This window comes from Schistocerca americana, chromosome 3 (assembly GCF_021461395.2).
Source record: "Schistocerca americana isolate TAMUIC-IGC-003095 chromosome 3, iqSchAmer2.1, whole genome shotgun sequence".
Taxonomy (NCBI): domain Eukaryota; kingdom Metazoa; phylum Arthropoda; class Insecta; order Orthoptera; family Acrididae; genus Schistocerca; species Schistocerca americana.
This window is the reverse complement of record NC_060121.1, coordinates 420,875,402-420,897,832: the sequence shown is the minus strand read 5'-3', so window position 1 is coordinate 420,897,832 and position 22,431 is coordinate 420,875,402. Positions and strand designations below refer to the sequence as shown.

At 41.8% G+C, this 22,431-nt stretch overlaps 1 protein-coding gene across 3 annotated transcripts in view; it reads left to right on the top strand.

Annotated features, from left to right (window-relative positions):
* The window catches only part of LOC124605670 (protein arginine N-methyltransferase 7-like), a 134,311-nt gene that overhangs the window by 1,202 nt on the left and 110,678 nt on the right, over positions 1 to 22,431 (top strand). The gene's annotated exons all lie outside the window — the stretch shown is intronic.

The window sequence follows — 22,431 nt, the reverse complement described above, 5'->3', positions numbered from 1 at the left end:
ATCAGGTAATGCTGGAGAAGCCTAGGCCTAAAACTGGATAATAAAATGGGAATATGTCTAAGCTACTGTTAACAGCATAGTGACAACACTGTAGTTGCCAAATAGGCACAAAGGCAACTCTCACCACGGTAATAGGACCTTCAAGTTCTTCTGCTGTGGAATGCCACAGATGTTGAAGAGACAGAAGAAATGTACAGTTTTATGAAAGAAATTATTCATTTAGTTAAGGGACACAAAAATTTAATTATGCTGTGGTACTGGAAAGGAAAGGAATAGAAGTAAGAATAGTGGGAGAACATGGACTCGAGGAAGGGAATCGAAGGGGAAGCCACCTAATCTCATTATTTTCAACATGTTTGCATAAATAATGGTATTGGATGTCAATGTGCTTGATATGTCTGTGATGTTCTGTGTTTTTAATCAGGCAAATAGCACTTTGATTGTCAACATGGAGTGTTGATGGTTTGTCTAACTGAAAACGAAGTTCACTGAGAAAACCATGCAACCAAACAACTTCAGTAGCAGCACCTGAAGCTGCTATGTGTTCGGCCTCCGTTGATGATCTGCCTACACATTTTTGCTGCTGTGACCACCATGTCAGAGGCCCATCTGCTAACAAGCTCACATAAACTGTTGTTGTCCGACGAGTGTCACAGTCACCAGCAAAGTCAGCATCTGAGTAGACCACCAGTCCAGTAGAGTCAGCTTTGTACTTTGTGGTCAGTTCCCTGGTCAACTGTAGATACTTCATAATCCTTTTAACAGCATGCCAATTATCGAGACCCAGATTATGTAAAAACCTACTCACTATGCTCACAGCAAACGTGATGTCTGGCCGTGAGACAGTTGCTGTAAACATTTAAGCTGCCAATAAGGTTTGCTTTCCATCTCCTTAACCTCATGGCAGGAGACCGCCCTCTGTGCAACATGGTTCCAACATCAAAAGGAGTGGAGTTGGTTTTGAATCATCCATGTTGAACTTCTGAAGTAAACAACTGATATATCTTTGCTGGCCTATATAGATGTATTTTGTAGAAGGGCTGTGTTCAATTTCCAATCCATCAGTGTGGGATCCGTACCAGATTGGGTTGACGGAGGAGATAGAGAAGATCCAAAGAAGAGCGGCGCGTTTCGTCACAGGGTTATTTGGTAACCGTGATAGCGTTACGGAGATGTTTAGCAAACTCAAGTGGCAGACCCTGCAAGAGAGGCGCTCTGCATCGCGGTGTAGCTTGCTCGCCAGGTTTCGAGAGGATGCGTTTCTGGATGAGGTATTGAGGTATTGCTTCCTCCTACTTATACCTCCCGAGGAGATCACAAATGTAAAATTAGAGAGATTCGAGCGCGTACGGAGGCTTTCAGACAGTCATTCTTCCCGCGAACCATACGCGACTGGAACAGAAAAGGGAGGTAATGACCATGGCATGTAAAGTGCCCTCCGCCACACACCGTTGGGTGGGTTGCGGAGTATAAATGTAGATGTAGACACAGAAGTATTTTCCATTGCCCACAGTAATTTCAAACATTGATCCCAGTGCTGTCAAAACATTTTCCAGTATTTTTGGAGACTTTCAAATAAGCAAGCCATCATCCACATAAAGTGCCAGGCAAAAATCAGTGTCATCTGTTAAAACGTGGAAAACACATTTGTCCACATTCAGTTGCACGAAACCAAACATTGTCAGAAACTGTACAATTTTTTGATTCCAACAATGTGGCAATTGTTTGAGTCCATATAGACTCTTCTTCAGTTTGCAAACATTATTTGGGCCTTCTGCAACAAAACCTTTTGGTTGCTCCATGTAAACTTCTTCTTTCAAACCCCGTTCAGGAATGCAGTCCTAACATCAAACTGCCTAATTTCCATATCTCATGAAGCTGCTATGGCTAATAAAACTCTGATTGAATCATATCGGACCACAGGAGAGAATGTCTCTTCATAATCAATGCCTTTTCGTTTGAATAACCTTTTGCACATAATCTAGTTTTAAAGTGATCAATTTTTCCCTCAGAATTCTGCTTCACATGATAAACCCACTTCTATGTAATGACTTGGCAGAAAATCCTAAGAAATTTTTGTCTTATGTCAAAGTGGTAGGTGGATCAAAACAAAATGTCCAGACACTCTGTGACCAAAATGGTACTGAAACAGAGGATGACAGGCTAAAGGCCGAAATACTAAATGTCTTTTTCCAAAGCTGTTTCACAGTGGAAGACTGCACTGTAGTTCCTTCTCTAGATTGTCGTACAGATGACAAAATGGTAGATATCAAAATAGACGGCAGAGGGAAAGAGAAACAATTAAAATCCCTCAAAAGAGGAAAGGTCGCTGGACCTGATGGGATACCAGTTCGATTTTACACAGAGTACGCGAAGGAACTGCCCCCCTTCTTGCAGCGGTGTACCGTAGGTCTCTAGAAGAGCGTAGCGTTCCAAAGGATTGGAAAAGGGCGCCGGTCATCCCCATTTTCAAGAAGGGACGTCGAACAGATGTGCTAACGTCGATCAGTTGTAGAATTTTGGAACATGTATTATGTTTGAGTATAATGACTTTTCTGGAGACTAGAAATCTACTCTGTAGGAATCAGCATGGGTTTCGAAAAAGATGGTCGTGTGAAACCCAGCTCGCGCTATTCGTCCATGAGACTCAGAGGGCCGTAGACACGGGTTCACAGGTGGATGCCGTGTTTCTTGACTTCCGCAAGGCGTTCGATACAGTTCCCCACAGTAGTTTAATTAACAAAGTAAGAGCATATGGACTATCAGACCAATTGTGTGATTGGATTGAAGAGTTCCTAGATAACAGAACGCAGCATGTCGATCTCAGTGGAGAGAAGTCTTCCGAAGTAAGAGTGATTTCAGGTGTGCCGCAGGGGAGTGTCATTGGACTGTTGCTATTCACAATATACATAAATGACCTTGTGGATGACATTGGAAGTTCACTGTGGCTTTTTGCAGATGATGCTGTGGTGTATCGAGAGGATGTAACAATGGAAAATTGTACTGAAATGCAGGAGGATCTGCAGCGAGTTGGCGCATGGTGCAGGGAATGGCAATTAAATCTCAATGTAGACAAGTGTAATGTGCTGCGAATACATAGAAAGATAGATCCCTTATCATTTAGCTACAAAATAGCAGGTCAGCAACTGGAAGCAGTTAATTCCATAAATTATCTGGGAGTACGCATTAGGAGTGATTTAAAATGGAATGATCATATAAAGTTGATCCTAAGGAAATGCAATCTGAAAACAAAGGAAGTAGGTTACAGTACGCTTGTTCGCCCACTGCTTGAATACTGCTCAGCACTGTGGGATCCGTACCAGATAGGGTTGGTAGAAGAGAAAGAGAAGATCCAATGGAGAGCAGTGTGCTTCGTTACAGGATCATTTAGTAATCGCGAAAGCATTACGGAGATGATAGATAAACTCCAGTGGAAGACTCTGCAGGAGAGGCGCTCAGTAGCTCGGTAAGGGCTTTTGTTAAAGTTTCGAGAACATACCTTCTCCGAAGAGTCAAGCAGTATATTGCTCCCTCCTACGTATATCTTGCGAAGAGACCATGGGGATAAAATCAGAGAGATTAGAGCCCACGTAGAAGCATACCGACTATCCTTCTTTCCATGACCAATACGAGACTGGAATAGAAGGCAGAACCGATAGAGGTACTCAAGGTACCCTCCGCCACACACCGTCAGGTGGCTTGCGGAGTATGGATGTAAATGTAGATGTACATCTAACTGCCTTAGGGTTGTGTGGTGATGGTACTAGATCCCAAGTTTTGTTCTTTTTCAGGGATGTCATTTTCTCTTCCGTTGCTTGTTTCCACCGTGATGACTCTTTCAATGCCATTGCTGCTTCAAAAGTTTGAGGTTCAAAGATAACGGCAGAGCAAGCTATATCTTGGTCCCGAAAATGAGCAGGTGCTTGCAGATTAGGCCGATCTCTCAAATACATCTTTTGATTTTCTTTCGTTTGTTCACCAGTATCATCCTCTTCAGATTCCTCTTGAACATTTTCTGCAGCGTGGTCTCCCAGGTAAAATTCAGTAATCTTTGTTCTGTGTTTAAGCTATGGGTTTGTTCTTCATTGAAAGAGACATTGCAGGAGACTATAATTTTCTTTGACTCCGATTGTAGAGGCGATAGATAGTTGGTACTATATCCATCATAGCCAACCATGATCAATTTCTTTGATTTAATATCCCATTTTGATCTAATTTTATCAGGAACATGTATGTATGCTGCTGATCCGAACTTCCTCACATGTCTCAAAGAAGGCAGTTTTCCAAACTATTTTTCGTTTGGCATAACATTGTCGTTTGCTTTACATGGTTGGTGATCTAAGATATATGTAGCACAGTTTACTGCTTCTGCCCACAATTCGTGAGACAAGTCAGTACTTAATAACATGCAATGGACCTGTTTAACATAGTGTGTGCACATTCAGCAATGGATCTGTTTTCTCGTTCAAATCGGCCATTCTGCTGTGGTGTATAGGGACTTGTTTTTTCATGTATTATACCATTTTGCTTGAAATAATATTCAAATTGCTTATTTATGAATTTGGTTCCATTGTCACTTCTAAGAACTTAGATATTGTTTCCAGTTTGTCTTTCAGTCAGTCTCTGAAATTCCAAAAACACAGGGAAAGTATTGTGCTTAATTTTAAGAGAATACACAAACCTGTATGAAGTGCAATCATACTTGAAAACTATGTACAATTGTGCACCTCCAAGATACGGTTTTCTCACCCATCCACTCAAATCTACATGAATAAATTCACTAGGAACTTTCAATCTTGATTCAAAATTTTAATTAAAAGATTTTCTTTTCGTCTTGCCATACTAAAATGGTTCACAATGAAGATTTTCAACTTTCTTCATATTGAAACCAGGTATTAAGTTCAGATCAGCCACATTCTTGAGACCACTGAAATTACTGTGCCCAAGTCTCGCATGTCAGATCTAGGTGGAATTCAGGGAAGCAAGATTAGCCTGTAGTTTATATGGACGTTTAAACAACATTTGACAACACTGATTGTTCATCTTGATTCCTGTTGCAATTAGACATGAACTGTGAACTTCCATTCTCTTGTTGCCAAAAATAACTTTATTTCCTCTTTTTGTGACTGCTCCCACTGAAAATAAATTTTTCTTTAGCTTAGGAATATATAATGTGTTTTCCAAAGTGCGACATTGCCATTTGTCCTCAACTAATGACAATACTTCAATTGATCCAATGCCTTCTGCTTTGACGATAGAGTTGTCTCCAATTTGAACAAATGACTCCTCTCACTGAATTGGGTTAGATGTGTTGAACCATTCTTTGTGTGACATCATATATTTTGACTCAACACTGTCAGCTAACCAAATGTTTTCGCAATCTGGAGCAAAAACATATGCATGTTCTGCATTCAAAGCATGGTGCTCAGACATATCAGTTTTCATATTAAGTTTTGCCAAAAGTTTTCTGCACTCAGATTTAAAATGTCCTTTTTTGTGACAGTAATAACATTCAATCTCTTTTCTACTGACCATGTTAGACGCACTGTTGTTACTGGTATTTAAGCTCAACCTGCGTGTTGTGTCTACATTAACTGTTGCGACGGTTGTTGAGTTTTCATCACATTGTAAAAGTTTTTGTTCTTCTTTCAATAACCTTAAAGTCAAATTATCGAACGTTTGTTGATCTTCAGCACACGAGTCCCAGGCAGTTGAAAAAACTGCAAACTTTGCTGGCAGACTTACCAAAATTTTTGCCATTTTGTCAGCTTCTGTAACAAGTTCCCCAATATCAGCTAACGCTTATGCCAGGGACGCAACTTGACTGATGTGTTGTGCAATTGTGTCTGTTGGAGACATTCTATAATAAACAAATTTCTGCTTCAAGGCCATTTTATTAACTACGGATTGCTGTTCATGAATAGTCTTTAGTCTGGCCCACATTTCCACTGCATTTGTGCATGCCATAACATATTGCAATTGGTCAAATTCTATCGCAGTAGATAGAACGAGCATCGCCTTCACATTTAAGTCGTCCCAAGCGGTTTGACACTCACTAGCTTCATTTGGCCTCAGTTTCCCCTCAACAATATCAAGCACTTTTTCAGCACGAAAAGTATTTCGCAACTGATATTTCCACAACTGGAAATTTTTACCGTCAAATTTCTGGATACTGTAAGTTTTCGGTTTATCTATTTTCGTGTAGGCTGAATATAAATCTAACTCATAATATTCAGTTGAAAATGAAAACGAAGGGTAGCAATGAATTCACAGAACAGAAACAAATATCATGTGTATGCATTTGCCTGGGCCCATAACCTGATGTCTTTAATTGTGTTTGGCAGAAAATTACAGAACAAAATATGGTATATTGGAATAAAAATAACTTATTGCTCCTTTCTTTCACCAGAAACACACACTCACACACACACACACACACACACACACACACACACACATATATATATATATATATATAATGGAAGGAAACATTCCACGTGGGAAAAATTATATATAAAAACAAAGATGAGGTGACTTACCGAACAAAAGCGCTGGCAGGTCGATGGACACACAAACAAACACAAACATACACACAAAATTCCGCTCCCGGGATTGGAATGACTCCTTACCCTCTCCCTTAAAACCCACTTCCTTTCGTCTTCCCCTCTCCTTCCCTCTTTCCTGATGAGGCAACAGTTTGTTGCGAAAGCTTGAATTTTGTGTGTATGTTTGTGTTTGTTTGTGTGTCTATCGACCTGCCAGCGCTTTCGTTCGGTAAGTCACCTCATCTTATATATATATATGAGGTGACTTACCGAACGAAAGCGCTGGCAGGTCGATAGACACACAAACATACACACAACTGAAGAAATTTCAAAAAATGTAGGACGCTCATAATTATTGAGATTCTTGAGAGAGCCAGCCATGAATAAACCATTCCCTCTGGTGTGCAAGGCATATGAAACAGTTGAAATGCCCTCGGACTTCAAGAGTAATGTAATAATTCCAATTGCAAAGAAGGCTGCTATGGTATGAAGGTGTTTGTTTGTTTGTGTGTCTATCGACCTGCCAGCGCTTTCGTTCGGTAAGTCACCTCATCTTTGTTTTTATATATATATATATATATATATATATATATATATATATATATATATATATATCTCTCTGTGTGTGTGTGTGTGTGTGTGTGTGTGTGTGTGTGTGTGTGTGTGTGTGTGTGTGTGTTATGGTGAAAGAAAGGAGCAATAAGTTACTTTTATTCCAATATACCATATTTTGTTCTGTAATTTTCTGCCAAATATATAATGAATATAAATATCTGGTGTACTCACAACATTTGGGGGGGGGGGGGGGGGGGGGCGGAAGCACCTCAATACAGCAAGCTCACTGCTGTCAACAGGTTGTGTATGTTGAATAGATGTAGAGAGATGGAAGGTTCCAGGTTGTTTATGTAATGGTAAGGCAGAAATTTTTAAATGAGGTTTGTAACTGGGACAAGGGGAAATCCGGGATGGAATAATGATAGTGTCATTTGTAACCGTTCTGGGACAGATCTGGGCTCTGTTTGTAATTTGAAGTATGAACTGCAGATTACAACTGAAGAAATTTCAAAAAATGTAGGACACTCATAATTATTGAGATTCTTGAGAGAGCCAGCCATGAATAAACCATTCCCTCTGGTGTGCAAGGTATATGAAACAGTTGAAATGCCCTCGGATTTCAAGAGTAATGTAATAATTCCAATTGCAAAGAAGGCTGCTACTGACAAGTGTGATAATACTGAACCATTAGTTTGATAAGCCATGGTTTGCAAAATATTGAAAGAAGCTAACCATGTAGATCAGTTTGGGTTCTGGAGCACACAAGCAATATTAATGGTATGAAGGTCCGCCCCCGGTAGCTGCGTGGTCAGAGCGACAGACTGTCAATCCTAAGGGCCCGGGTTCAATTCCCGGCTGGGTCGGAGATTTTCTCCGCTCAGGGACTGGGTGTTGTATTGTCCTAATCATCATCATTTCATCCCCATCGACGCGCAAGTCGCCGAAGTGGCGTTCAATCGAAAGACTTGCACCAGGCGAGCGGTCTCCCCGACGGGAGGCCCTCATCACACGACATTATTATTATAATGGTATGAACATAAGATAAAGAAAGGCAAACCTTCATTTATAGTATCAGTAGATTTAGAGAAGGCTTTTGACAGTGTTGACAGGAATACATTCTTAGAAATCTTGAACCTAACAGCATTAAAATACAGAGAGTGCATCATTATAATTTGAACAGAAAACAGACTGCAACTGTAAGAATTGAAAGACATGAAATGGAAGTGTTTATTGAGAAGGGAGTGAGACCATGTTGTACCCTACTGTCTGTGTTGGTTGATCTGTACATTGGGCACATGCTGAAGGAAACAAAGAAGAAATTTGGAACGGGAAGTAAAATTCTGGGAGGAGCAATAAAACTAGCACAATGACATGTCCTCGGTGCTCACCACCCACCTGGCTTTTATTTATGTTAATTCCTTCCATATCAGCATTTTTTCGCAGTAACTACTCCTTTCTTCACTCAATTTTAGTTTTCTACATCTGTCATTTCCCGACCTGTCTGTTTTTTTGCTGTTCGCCCTGCTACCTCTGTTATATACAATGCACTTAGGTTTTCACTCTTATTAATTCATGTACAATGCCACTGAGTCCAAAAGCTTGTAAAAGCTAAACCTTTTTGTGTCACTATTCTCCTGCCACCACTTGGTGAGTAGATTTTTTATCTATCCATTTCCATTGTTTTTGTTGTTATAATTCATGTTGTTGGATAAAGCAAAGCTCTTCATTCCAATCCTGATGGGCCAGTTGGGACCGACCAACTGCTGTGACATCCTCTGCCAATGGCATCACTGGATGCAGTATGGAGGAATGTGGGGTCAACACACAGCTCTTCCTGTCTTTTTAATCTTTATTGATCTTGGAGGCACTTCTTCTCATCCTATACAAGTTCTCCTACCAAAGAAAAATCCCTGGTAGTACTGGGAAGCAAACCTGGGTCCTCTGCATAGTAGCCAAACACACTGATCTCTCAGCTATGGCAGTCAGACTGCTGTTACATAATCTGGAAGCTTATTAAATAAGAGGTATTTGCAGTGGATGCCTCCACTCATATCTCTGCAACAAGAAGCAACTGACTAAACTCATATCCCAATAAGGAAGATAAGTTGATTTAGAGAAAGAATTAGTAACCTGTTGTATCTTACAGAGCTCCAATCTGGGTTCTCTCCTCTTCCTGCCCTAAATCAGTAACCTAAACAAAAATTTATCATTAACAATTCCTCTAGTGTTTGCTGGTGATACGAACCTGCTGTGCTGCAAAAAAATCACTCATTATAACTGCCCTAATTGATATCAGTGATAAGCTTCTGTATTGGTTCTATAACAGTAAACTATTTTTGAATGAGTAAAACTGCCTTCGTGGTGTTTAGCCTCTCACGGGGCAATGGAATCCACATAGAGATCATGTCTTTCCATAATGAAATAATAGAGCTGGTAAAAGAAATGAAGTTTTCTTTGAGTATAATGGAAATTCCAGGTAGGAATATCAACAATAATGGAAAACTGATAGATTGCTACTCACTGTAAGGATGACCTGTTGAATTGCAGGCTGGCACAACAAAGAGACTGTTACACATTATAGCTTTTAGCCAAAGCCTTCTTCAGCAAAGAAAACACACATACATTTGCACAAGCAAGCAGATTTCACACACACACACACACACACACACACACACACACACACACACACACACGACTGTTACCACCAGCAGCTCCAACTGGGATGCAGCTGTCATGGGAGTAGCAATCTGGAGTGGTGAGGAGAAGGGGGAAGGACAGCAGGGTATGGGTGGGGGGAGAGAAGTGCACTGTCTGGCAAGGCATGCAGGGATATAGAGACTGCCAAGTGCAGTGTAAATGAGGTAAAAAATGGGGAGCACGAAAGGAGAGGAGGAGAGAAGGGAGAATGTTGGGTGGGTACATTGGCAGGGGGCAGCATACAAAGAGGGTGAGGGAGTTTGAAAAGGGAGGAGTTGATTGGATGAGGGGGCCAGAAACTGTTTGGTGGAAGCTGCAGGGATAGTAGATCACCTTAGGTTGAGGACAGGATAATTCTGGGAGAAGAGGATGTGTTGTAAGAATAACTTCCATCTGCACAGTTCAGAAAAGCTGGTGGTGGAGGGCAGGGTCCTGACGGTCCGGGTTGTAAAGCAGCCACTGAAATCAAACATGTTATGTTCAGCTGTATTTTGTGCCACAGTTTGGTCTATTTTGCTCTAAGCCACAGTTTGGCAGTGGCCATTCAACCTGGTGGACAGCTGGATAGTAGTCATACCAATATAAAAAGCTATGCAGTGATTGCAGCAAAGCTGGTATATGACATGGCTGCTTTCACAGGTGGTCCAGCCTCTAATGAGCTAGGATAAGTCTGTGACAAGAGTGGAATAGGAAGTGCTGGTTGGATGAGTTGGGCAGGTCTTGCACCTGTGTCTTCCACTGGTAGTGGCATAGGGATAGAATAGGGTGTTGTGGAGGTTGGTTGGGTGACAGAACACCACTTTAGAAGGGATGGGAAGGACCTTGGGTAGGATGTGTCTCATTTCTGGGCATGATGATGCCCTGGCGACAGATATGTTTCAGCTTTTAGAGTCAGGTGGTGGTAATGAGTGACAAAGGGGGCACTCTTTTGTAGCTGGTTCTTGGGGATGGTGGGACGGTTGGGAGTATGTGGGGAAATGGCACAGGAAATGTGTTTGCGTACTAGTTCTGGAGGATAGTGCCTGTCTGTGAAGGCCTTTGTGATACCTTCAACATACTGAGTGTTAAATGATCCTTGGATTGTCACCCATGGAGAGTGAATTGAGACATCAGGACAACAGTAGATTTGTTCAATGCATTTATTTATTCCGGCCTGGTGGAGGCATCCAGTTGCCTCTCATGTGAAACAATAGACATCTGGCATTGTTAACAGCAGAAAGAGTGGGGCCGAGCATGTGTCACTCAAATGCCGCTGTCAGTGAGGTCTCCAGCTGTGAAGGTGGTGACAGCGCAGTACTACAGCTGACAATGGCCGTGAACTTCCTCGAGCATGCGGGTGGCTCCCTCATGACTCAGGGCAGGCTGCCCTGTTTTGTGGAACAGTGGATCCTGTACTGCATACCGGGATGTTACTCCAGGTTTCATTGGCTTAGGGTGTAGGCTGTTGTGCTGAGGCAAGAATGATTTAGTATATGACTGGCTGATTGCTTACTTGCCCCAGACTATGTTCGTTTAGGGCTTAGGGCATGTGCTCTAAACACTTCTGTGGTGGCAAGTGAGGAAAGTCTTCCATCCTTCCACTAGTGTATTGCAGTGTCGGCTGTTGCTAGACAGTGCCCAGCTGGCTCTGCTTTGCAATGCCAGTCGATCATGTTTTGCTCTGCAATTCATGACCTGCAGTTGGCTCTGGTGTATTTTCTGACCAAAAACAGTTTATATGTTACATTGCCCTCCTTTTTATCAGGATCCAGGCCCTCAGGTCAACCAAACTAGATTATTCTTTGCACTAGAGTTTCTGGTAACTGGCCCTTCTGGCCCTGCTTCACCTCTTAAGAATTATTCTAACAATTGGTTCCCTTAATCTTACACATTTCCAAAGGGCCCCCTGCTCTGCTTCTTAACTCAAACACCATGGAACTTACTTCATTAGTAGGCTTGCTGCACAATCACTTCTAACTCTCTATTTCCAACTTACAAGCTAAAATGAAGCAGTTATTCATAATACTGGTGCGTTCAGATTCCTTCTGCTGCTTTTATGCTTGGGTATCCAACCCACTGGAATCTGAACTATGGCTTGGTCCGAGCTTAGTCTTGTGCTTCGTCTGCTATGTACCAACACAAGGACTGTGCTCAGTATAATAAGTGCCATTGTTGTGGCTGACATGATAATAGTCTTTGTTCTCTCTTTCTGGTACTGATTTCCCTGATAAGAATTTACATGCTGCAATAAGGTTTCCAGGGAGACTCATCCCTTCTGTTGGTTCAGAAGCGCGTTTGTAGGCTGCATTAAGTCCAGCCCCAGACTTTGATTTAAGCCAGTTAGATTTGCAGTATGTAGCATTTCCATGGGCTTCTCCGGCCAATACAAATGAGACTTCGAAATATTCAGATGAGTTACACCTGAAATTGTGGTGAGCAGGTACAAAGTAGGCCCCATTATCTCACACACTGTTCCATTTAATAAGAAACATCTCCCGTTCAATTCTTGCCTCTTTGCTGACCTAAGTTTCCAGTGCTCGAAACAACTAGCCACTACTACCATCTTGCCAAAGGTAAGAGTACAATCAATGCACCTTGACCTGCTGAGAGTACAATTCTGGCTCAGTCACATTCTCTTACGTCCTTTTTTCCCCATTAGCAGTTTCACTGCACAGGAATCCTGCCGCTCTCATATGGTACCAGTTTCAACGTTACAACCACACTAGAATGTCCTGTTGAAACATTGCCAAACGTGTTCCCAGTGGTAGGGATGCACCAGAGGGTGACTGCCCTCCTCCTCCTCCTCCTCCTCCTCCTCCTCCCTGCTGTATCAATTGCAATGATGACCATGCAGCCTGCAATGATGACCATGCAGACTCATCCCGAGAATGTCCCATGTATCTTGATGAGCAGGCCGTCTGGGAGATCTGGGTGAAGGAAAAAGTGCCTTAACATGTCACTCACAAGTTGTTGGCTAGTCAAAAGGCCTGCATTTTACCACCTGGCACATACGGTGCTTTTCTTGCTACACCTTGCTCTATGAAGGACACAGCTATGGAGATTTGTGACCTCAAATTCAGCACAGTTGTAAAATCGCCCAGTGTCATGGTAGCATCCTAGTCTCCTCCTCCTCCAGCTGTGCAACAAGCCATCACGTCTTTGCCTCTGGTGCCAAAATCACCTGCTACACAACCAACAGGCTGGAAAGAACAGAAGGAATTTTCCCCACAAAGACTTCTTATGTCCCTCCAGCCAGCAAGCATCTGAGACTTCATCTGTCAATTACAAAGCTTCTAAAAAATCATACAAAAACTAATGGTCTTCTCCTTCACCAACTCACAGGTCTTCAACAGTGTTGCCACTTGATACTCTCACCTGGCTGACCTGCGTTTCGCCGGTGCGCACCGCCACCTATTTTTCTACCCTGGAATCTGCAAGCTGACCTAGTGAAAATGCTGTTCCCTCCGTAGATCTCATGGAACAGGATCCTCCAGCCTCTGCACCCTGTAGCAGTGAGTCTTTGATGGCCGACACTCAGCAGCTGCCGAAGTGACAACCCTTAATTTTTCCTTCCTCCCTTTACGCCATCAAGTGTCTGCTCTAATGGAATGTTTGCAGCATTAGATCTGAACAAGGAGGAATTACGACTGCTCTTGGAATTGCAGTGTTCACTTGTTTTCTGCCTCCAGGTAAAAGAATTGTCTCTTCACGACCGCTTTGACCTCTTGCATTTCATTCTGGTCTGCTTTGAGCTTCCACCCCAAGGACAGCATGCCATCTCAATGCGGGAGTCATGCTGCTCATCCAGGATGACGTTCACAGTCAAATCATTTCACTGAACATCCTGCTGTAAGCTGTTGCATTCCGCATTTTCCTTCCTCGCTTCATCTTTTCTCTTTCTGCTGTCTACATACCTCCCTCATTTGGTGTCACTAGGGAAGACTTCCTCCAGCTTATTGGTCAACTCCCTCAACCCTTTCTGCTGCTCGGTGACTTTAATTCACACCGTACCCTCTGCGGCTCTTCCAGAACCTGTCCAAGAGATGCCCTCTTGGCTGAATTTCTCAGTCAACTCAAACTCATCTGCCTTAACACTGGAGCACCCACATTCCTTTCAGACACTATGCACATCTATTCCCGTTTGGACCTCTTGTTCTGCATTGCCCAGCTTGCTCGCTGTCTTGAGTGGTCTGTTCTCTGTGACACATACTCAAGCGACCATTTCCTGTGTGCTATCTGTTTGATGACTCCTGCCCCACCTTCGTGTAAACCCAACTGGCAGCTTTCTAAGGCTGACTGGAGGCTTTACTCTTCCATGGTGATTTTTTGCTGAATAACGTTTCTCCAGTTGTGATGACCAGGTAGAATACCTTACAAACATTATCCTTACTGGTGCACAATGTTCCATTCCTCATACTTCATCTTGACTGCACCGCATCCCGGTCCTTTGGTGGCGTGAGGTATGACTCAATGCAATTCGCGCGCGGCAATGTGCTCTCCACTATTTTAACTCTCATCCTACAGTGACGAACTGTATTAGTTCACAAACAGTTGTGTGCACAACGTCGTTGCATTCTTCGGGACAGTTGACAAAGTAGCTGGATTTCATTTGCTAGTTCCGTTAACAGTTATACTCCCTCTTCCTTCATGTGGGCCAACCTCCAGCGGCTCACTGGGACCAAGGTCCACTACCAAATTTCCACCTGACTGTAGCAGATGATGTCATTGTGGGCACCATTGCTATCTCCAACACTTTACGCTGCTATTTTGCATAGATTTTGAGCTCTACCCTCTATCATTCTGCCTTTCTCCATCAGAAATAAGTGGACGAGGCTCGGGTGATACCCTTTTCTCAGAATTGTGAGTGCTACAATGCTGCTTTTACTATGAGGGAGGTAGATCATGCTCTCATTTCATCCAGACCTTCCACCCCAGGGTCCAGACACTGTTGACATTAAGATGATGTTGCAGCACCTTTCTCTTGTGGGCAAGCACTTTTTGCTTCATATGTACAATTGCATCTGGGCAGATGACTCGTTTCCCAGATGCTGACGTGAAGCCACTGTCATACCCATGTCAAAGCCTGGTAAGGACAAACACCTTCCTTCTAGCTACCGCCCGATTTCTCTCACCAACTGTGCTTGCAAGGTTCTCGCAATTTACTAATCACTGATTCTCGCAATTTACTAATCACTGCAAAATGTGTATTCCTAGCGCACCGTACTGCAGTTGACCATCTCGCCACTTTGTCAAGCCATGTCGTGAACTGTTTTCTGTGGAAATACTAGACTGTGGTTGTGGTTTTTGATTTGGAGAAATCCTACACCACCTGCTGGTGGACTGGTATCCTCGATACTCTCTACATTTGGTGGTTCTGAGGCAGCGTGCCCTGTTTCCTTCAGAACACCTTCATCCAGGAAAGCAGGATGTCAGTGCTCTGTCCTGAGCGTCGTCCTCTTTGCTATAGCCATTAACCTACTATGGCCTGTCTCGTGCCAGGCATCTGTGGCTCCCTTTTCCTGAAGGATTTTGCGATCTATTGAAGTTCTCCATGCACTTGTCTCTTTGAGTGTGCAGTGTTACGTGGCTTTATGCTTAATTACAGACTTACTATTTTATCAGTTGATTTGTTTTCACCACGTAACGCCTGCTGTTTACGTCCTCCTTCGTTGCTGAGCGATGTATCACTTTTCATTCTGACGCCGCAACTCTTCCTTTCCTATATCTTTACAACTTTTTATCTATATAAATGATGAACTATTGGTTTTCCCGTTTAACAATTTTTTAATAACTGTGGAAGTATTACAGGCATCAGGCCCCACCTAATGTGTCACCCGCCTATACGTTTTACGTGAACCTTTCAAGACTCGATCAATCTGTTTACAAAGAGAAAGCAGAATATCTCTTCGTTTGACGTTGTCCAACAACGGCCTAGGAAGCTCGATGCCCTCGTGGCCCAGGCTCTTCCATGGCTCGTGGTAGTTTGCAGCATTCGTTTTATTCCTTGCCCACTTGCCGCTACGTCGAACTTTCGTGATGACCATTGGGCAACGTCTTCCATGTTACCTGCAACATAAATAAACTTTCTTCCCACAGTATTTCTGAAAACCCAAAAACAAACTTAAAGAACATAGTAATAATAACTGTTCTTACAATTATTCGTATAAGTCTTGGTCGATTTAATGAGGGGTGGGACAGGCCTAAGCCTTGTGACACCACAAGTGGTATCTTCAGCGATGTCTCGATTGTCTTTACTCATGGTGCATCGACAATGGCGTTCGGCTTTTCTACTGACAAAACTGTTTGTGTGAATTTGTGGTGGCACTATGGATTTCTTCCACCATCTTTACATATTGGGTCTGTTGTTTTTCCATTCGCTGAACCTATGAAATTTCTGGGGCTCATGCATGATATGAAACCACCTTGGTCCTCCCACATGTCGTATCTGGTGCTAATGCTTCTGGTAACCTCAGCAATGGTATTCTTGTTTGACACAAATTCACTCTCTGTGCTCACTGTATTCAATTCCACACATACTATTTCACGTCTATCTGGCTATGCCTCCAGGCATAATCCATATGACTTCAGGAAGGGGGGGGGTTACCTTCGTAATCTCAGATGTTATTGAATTTAGCATATGTTAAAATTCAGGATTAAGTGAGAAACACACATTTTTTTTGTTTTCTCCAAAAAAGTCCTGCCCTGAGATACAGGTCTCTGAAGACGACACTGTGAACACCATTTTGAAGATGCAAATTTTGGAAATTTTAAAAAAATAAGAAGACTCTGTTTCAAAGTGAAGATGTTTCCAGTGATGACCTTTTGTGTTCCAAATGTTCTGGCACAGTAACAATAATGATAGTGTCTGAACAAGGTGAAGCCCCCCATGGTGCAGATGATGTAGATTTTGCATCAGTAAAGGAAGAATTAAATAGCCTGAATCAGTCAACTAGAGGTAGATGATAGTCCTGTTAAGAAACTGTGGTCAGTGAAGTCGAGTCGTAAGCTCTACGCACCAAGAAAGTGCAGAGAAATTACTAAAGATATGGATGAATACACTACAGCAAAACTGACCACATTCTTCAAACTAGAAATTCCATCTTCAGAAGAAAATGAACTGAAGCACTCTTGCAGCTCTTGCCTGGAATTTTTCACAAATATCAGTTCAGCTGTTGAATATTATGCATCCTACAGCGAAAAGGTGCAAGTTTTAACTATTATTCCAGAGACATTTTCAAAGAACACAATTTTGAACCACATTCCATCAGTATCAAAGTACATGGTAGACAAATCAAGAAATGTGAGGTCTGTAAAAGGAGTCTTTGGAAGGCCAGATCCCTATTTTGGTCATCCTGCAGAAGCAGCTCAAGTTCAGATAGTGCAGTCATTTTATCTGGAAGATAAATAGGAGTGTTCTCACCAGAGTGCCAACAAAAAGGCATTATAACTGTAATGGTTGGAGGTCAAAAAGTTGTGAAAGTGAAGAGGTGCATGGCTCAAAAGAATAAAAGAAACTTTTGCAGTTTATAAGAGCAACTACACAACTTCACATATTGGAAGATCAAAATTTTATGCAGTACGACCTAAGTAGGTAGTTCCACACCTACCTAGAGATGTCTGTTTATGTGTGTACTGCACGAATTTTGAACTTTGTGTGGTAACTTTGAAGACCTTACTCAAGCGTGTGACATATGACACCTTGGTTGGGCATGTGAAGTCATTAGATGTCTGTGACGTAAAGCGAGAGACTTCTTTATTTCAAGAATGTGGAGCCTGCCCTGGAGAGGGAGGACTGTTTTTACTGACACTTGGCCTGGAAGATGTAGCAGATAAGTCTGCAAAAATTATGTATGTGACATGGGAGGAAAATAAACTAATTAAGAAAACTGTTGCCTTTGACAGTTTCATCGATGAACTTGGTAAATGGTCAGTGAAAGCAGTAACACACCAGCATATGAAGAAATTGTAACAACACATTGCAGAAGTGAAAGGGTGTGTACAGGCAGAAGAACTATGTTTAGTGCTTCACTGTGATTTTGCTGAGAACTGGTCTGTAATCCTCCCACAAGAAGTACAAGGGTATCATTGGAGTAATGACCAGGTCTCAGTTTTTACAGGAGTGACATATTTTCAAAACAAGACCACAAGTGTTGCAGTTATAAGTGATGACACAGGACATGACTTACCACATGGTTTGCTAGCAGTGCACAAAATTCTTCAACTGCAGACAGGAGCAGAGAAGATCATCATTATTTCTGATGGCGCTCCTAGTCGATTTAAAAATCATTACCACCTGTTTGAATTGAGTAAGTCGCTTGTGCCAACTGACTGGGTATACAGTGCTACTGGTTATGGGAAGAGGCCTTATGGTGGTGTAGGGAGCCTGCTAAAACACCATGCTGCAAAACATAATCTTTCCAGACCAAATACTGCTGCGATTCAGAATGCTGAGGCTTTTACGAGAGTTGTGAAATCTTATGTGAGCAGAAAAAAAGAAGAATGATCCAAACGAACTACTCCTGTGAAAGGAATTCAGAAGACACATTTTTGGACTCAGAGTGATGGATGAACTCATATTGCACGCATTTTAAAGAGCAAGAAGCCCTCGGACGTTGGCGCGCCAGGTACATATAGTCTGCGGCCGCGAGCTCGCCTCCAGTTCACCACCGGCAATGGAGGGTGAAGCTTTGACAATGCCAGCCACTCGTGCTGGCGAAACGTCAGGAAAATCATTAGATGAGCGTCGGCCGAAGAACCCGAGACAGAAGCCAATAGGCAGTTTGTCATAATATCCTATGACTGTAATATCAAGAGTCACTCCTGGAATTGGCTAATTCATACAAAAACCCGGGCATAACACTCTGTAGGGGTATGAAATGGAATGGTCACATAGGCTCAATCACAGGAAAAGTAGATGGTAGACTATTTATCGGTAGAATACCAGTTAAGTGCAGTCAGTCTACTAAGGAGATGTGGGACCTGTCCTAGAATGTTGCTCAGTGTGTGGGACCCACACCAAGTAGGGCAACTTATACAGAGAAGGGTGGCACGAATGGTCACAGGTTTGTTTAATCCATGGGACAGTGTCACAGAGATACCGAAGGAACTGAACTGGAAGACTCTTGAAGATAGATATAAACAATCCTGAGAAAGTATTAATAAAGTTTCAAGAATTGACTTTAAATGATGACTCTAAAAATATAATACAATTCCCTACATATCACTTACATAGGGATTGTGAGAATAAGATTACAGTAATTACTGTACACTCAGAGGCATTCAAACAGTTACTACATTCATCACTACAAACAGCTTGTTTCCAGTAAACTGCTGTCCAGTGGTGTCGCTCTTTACACAACCTCAAGCGTCACATAGCACTGACTACAGAAATGTGTGGCACATGAAGAGCTGCTTGACCACTGCACGTCATTCTTTCTGACTCCCTACACACAATCATTGTAATAGCTGGACTGCTGGTAGACTTTGGAATTCATGAGTGAGTCTGCCCACTGATTTTATGCAATTTTAAGCAACCATCCTTTGCAATGCTTGACAGTCCCTGTTCATCAGTTCTTGAGCTCTGCCTGGTCTTAGTTTAGCTCTGATTGTTGCTTTGCTTTTTCACTTCACAACCACTTCACCAACAGTTGACCCGGGCAGGTTTGGAAGGACAGAAATGTCCATGATGAATTTACTCAGGTGGCATCTAATGAGTAGCTCACTTTTGAAGTTGCTGAGCCCTCCTGACCAACCTGTTCTGCTGTTATTGCCTCTCTGCTGACAACACGATACTTTCTGCCTCTTTTTCTACTGTCAGGTCTGCGTTTTGTAACACATAGTGGTCAGTTCTGCATTACATAAAAATGCCCATATAATTTTGATCACTGCATTGCAAATAAATATTTGTTCACACACTTCAGAAGTCCTGCGGGATGCCCCTTCCAATTGAGTTTATTATGAAGTTGTAACGCCAGGAATTGACACTGTTAGTCTGTTGTATGTATCTGTCATATTTATTCAAATACTAAAAGGAAACTTTTTACAAGTTCTAAACTGTGTGTAGTATACTTTTTCAAAGTTTAGTGAGTATATTTTTTCAAAGTTTAGTGAGAGAGAATTGGCAAGGAACCATTCAGTAACATCCATGAACATTCCATTAACTGGGCTTTTAATAACTGTAATTTTTTTTGTTATTTATTGCAATGTTTGTTACACTTGAAATCTAAAGAAACTTGGCATCTGGCAATGTTACTGATGAAACATTAGTAATACACACAAGAAAGGATAGCTTAATACAGGGTTCTATCCTATGGACATCCTTTGTTTCTTGTAAAAGGGATATATTGTGAACCATGTTCAGCATTTCCTACTACACCATAATATTCTAATTTTTTTTTTTTTTATAAAAGTAACGTGATTTGCACAATGAAACATCTTTGATAGATAATAGAAGGTACCAGGAGCCTGTAATTTATTGCCTTACACATAAAGTACTTTGTTACTGGGGGACTTTAATATTAGAAACCGAACCGTGATTTTGACAATATACACTGTCCACTCACGTTAATATGACCACTTGTCAAAAGCCTGAATAAACACCTTTTGTAGAGTGGACATGCAAGAAGAGAGTCAGTTAAGTTGTAGAAGGGGATGTGGAGGTAGCCGACTCCAATGCTGTGGCCAGCTGCACGAGGTTTCTCGGTTGAGGCCCAATCGAGATGGTCCCACAGAATCTCGATTAGGTTTAAATCCAGTGAGTTTAGTGGCCAGAGGAGGATGGTAATCTCAACCTGGTGCTCTTTGAACCACGCACCTACACTGTGAACTGCGTGATAAGTTGATAAAGTGGCACTGTTCTGTCAGTAGATGCATTGTGCTGAGCTAAAAACAAATTGCATATAAGGTGGAAATGGTCCCTAAGGTTAGATGCATCATTGTATTGATCAATTAAGCCTTCCATAATGATGAGGTCACAAAGGAAATGCCACGAAAACATTCCCTAGACAATAATGCTTCCTCCTCCGCCCTGGAGCCTTCTGACAATTGCTGCAGGGCCATATACATGCCGACGACCATCTGTCCAATGGCACATACGATGTAATTCATCTGAAGAGGCCACCTGTCGCCACTCAGTGGACAGTGAGTTGCAGTACAAGTGTGCAAATTCCAGCCTTTGTTGCCAGTGAACAGCACTCATTGTGGGTGCATGAACCAGGCACCTGCTGCGGAAGCCCATACTCGGCAACATTCACTGAAAGATCGTTGAGGAGATACTGTTGATAGCTGCTTGGTTCACATAGGTGGTCAGTTGCCCAACAGTTGCATGTCTATTTGTCCATATACATTACCACAGCTGTCATTCACTCCTTTCATCTATGACCCGTAGTGCACCACAGTTGCCTTAGTGCTGGTTTTGATTGTGCCATTTTGTCATGCACAGTATACTTTAACAGTAGCAGCATACAAACAGTTTACGAACTAAGCCATTTTGGAAATGCATCTACCATTGACCCAAAAGGCTATGATCATGACCTTTTGGATGTCATTTAAATTGGTCCATTTCTGCATTACAACGACTGCAATGTTTTCCATGTATCCTGATGCATGTTATATACCTTCCATTGCTAGTGCTGCCAACTGCTCTCTGCGAGTGGCTATTGCACACTGAAGTCAAACATAGGTGGTGATCTCATTAGTCTGACTGGACAGTGTATGTCAGTAGTTTGCTGGTTAAAAATGCACTTGTGTATTACCTTCTCTAAAATTTTTGAGCAGTGTGTAAAAATTAAAATTGGATGGAAATTTGATGGTACTGTTTCATCCCATTTCTTATACAGAGCCTTAACTTTAGCATATTTCAGTAAATTGGGAAGTGTTCCAGGGATAAATAATTGTTCTGCAAATAATAAATATGTTACTAAACTTGTGTAAACACCCTTTAATTTACTTTGTTGATATGATACAGTAACTACTAGAGTTTTTCATTTTATATATTTTATGGTGAACATTACTTCTTGTGTAGTGAAGGCCATATTCATATTACTGAATATATTTGTAGTGGCTGACCTGAATTATCCCATGGCAGCAACAACTGAACTTTACAGCCCTATTTTTTCATTAACAGTTACAAAATATTTGTTAAAATGTTTTACACTACTGCACAAATTTGTTATTAATGTAGCAATTTTTCTTGTAGCTCCCATCCCATAGAATAGATGTTAACGTTAATATGTCAGTCATTGAAATAATTTTGTAAAATACGTATGTAGGTATCAGATGTTTTTTACACAGCACCTTTACTGTTTTCCATGTAGTCTTGCATATAAACTTAAGTCACTGTGGCTGAAAATCCACAGTGTTGTTGTTTTACTGCTCTTCCCACTTCACTGCCTCCAAATTTAGCACTTTTGTTCAATAAATTTGATTTGAATGCATCTTTTATACATACCCATTGGCCATACAACAGTCAGTAATACGTTTCATTATTATTATTATTATTATTATTATTGTTGTTGTTTTTGTTTTTGTGATTTGAAATCTTCAGCTTGTAGATTTCACATTTGTATACACTGATCAGCCAAAACATTATGACCTTTGCTCACCGTTATGTTGGATTCTGCCTGACGGCTTTGTGGCCACGTGACACAGTAACAGA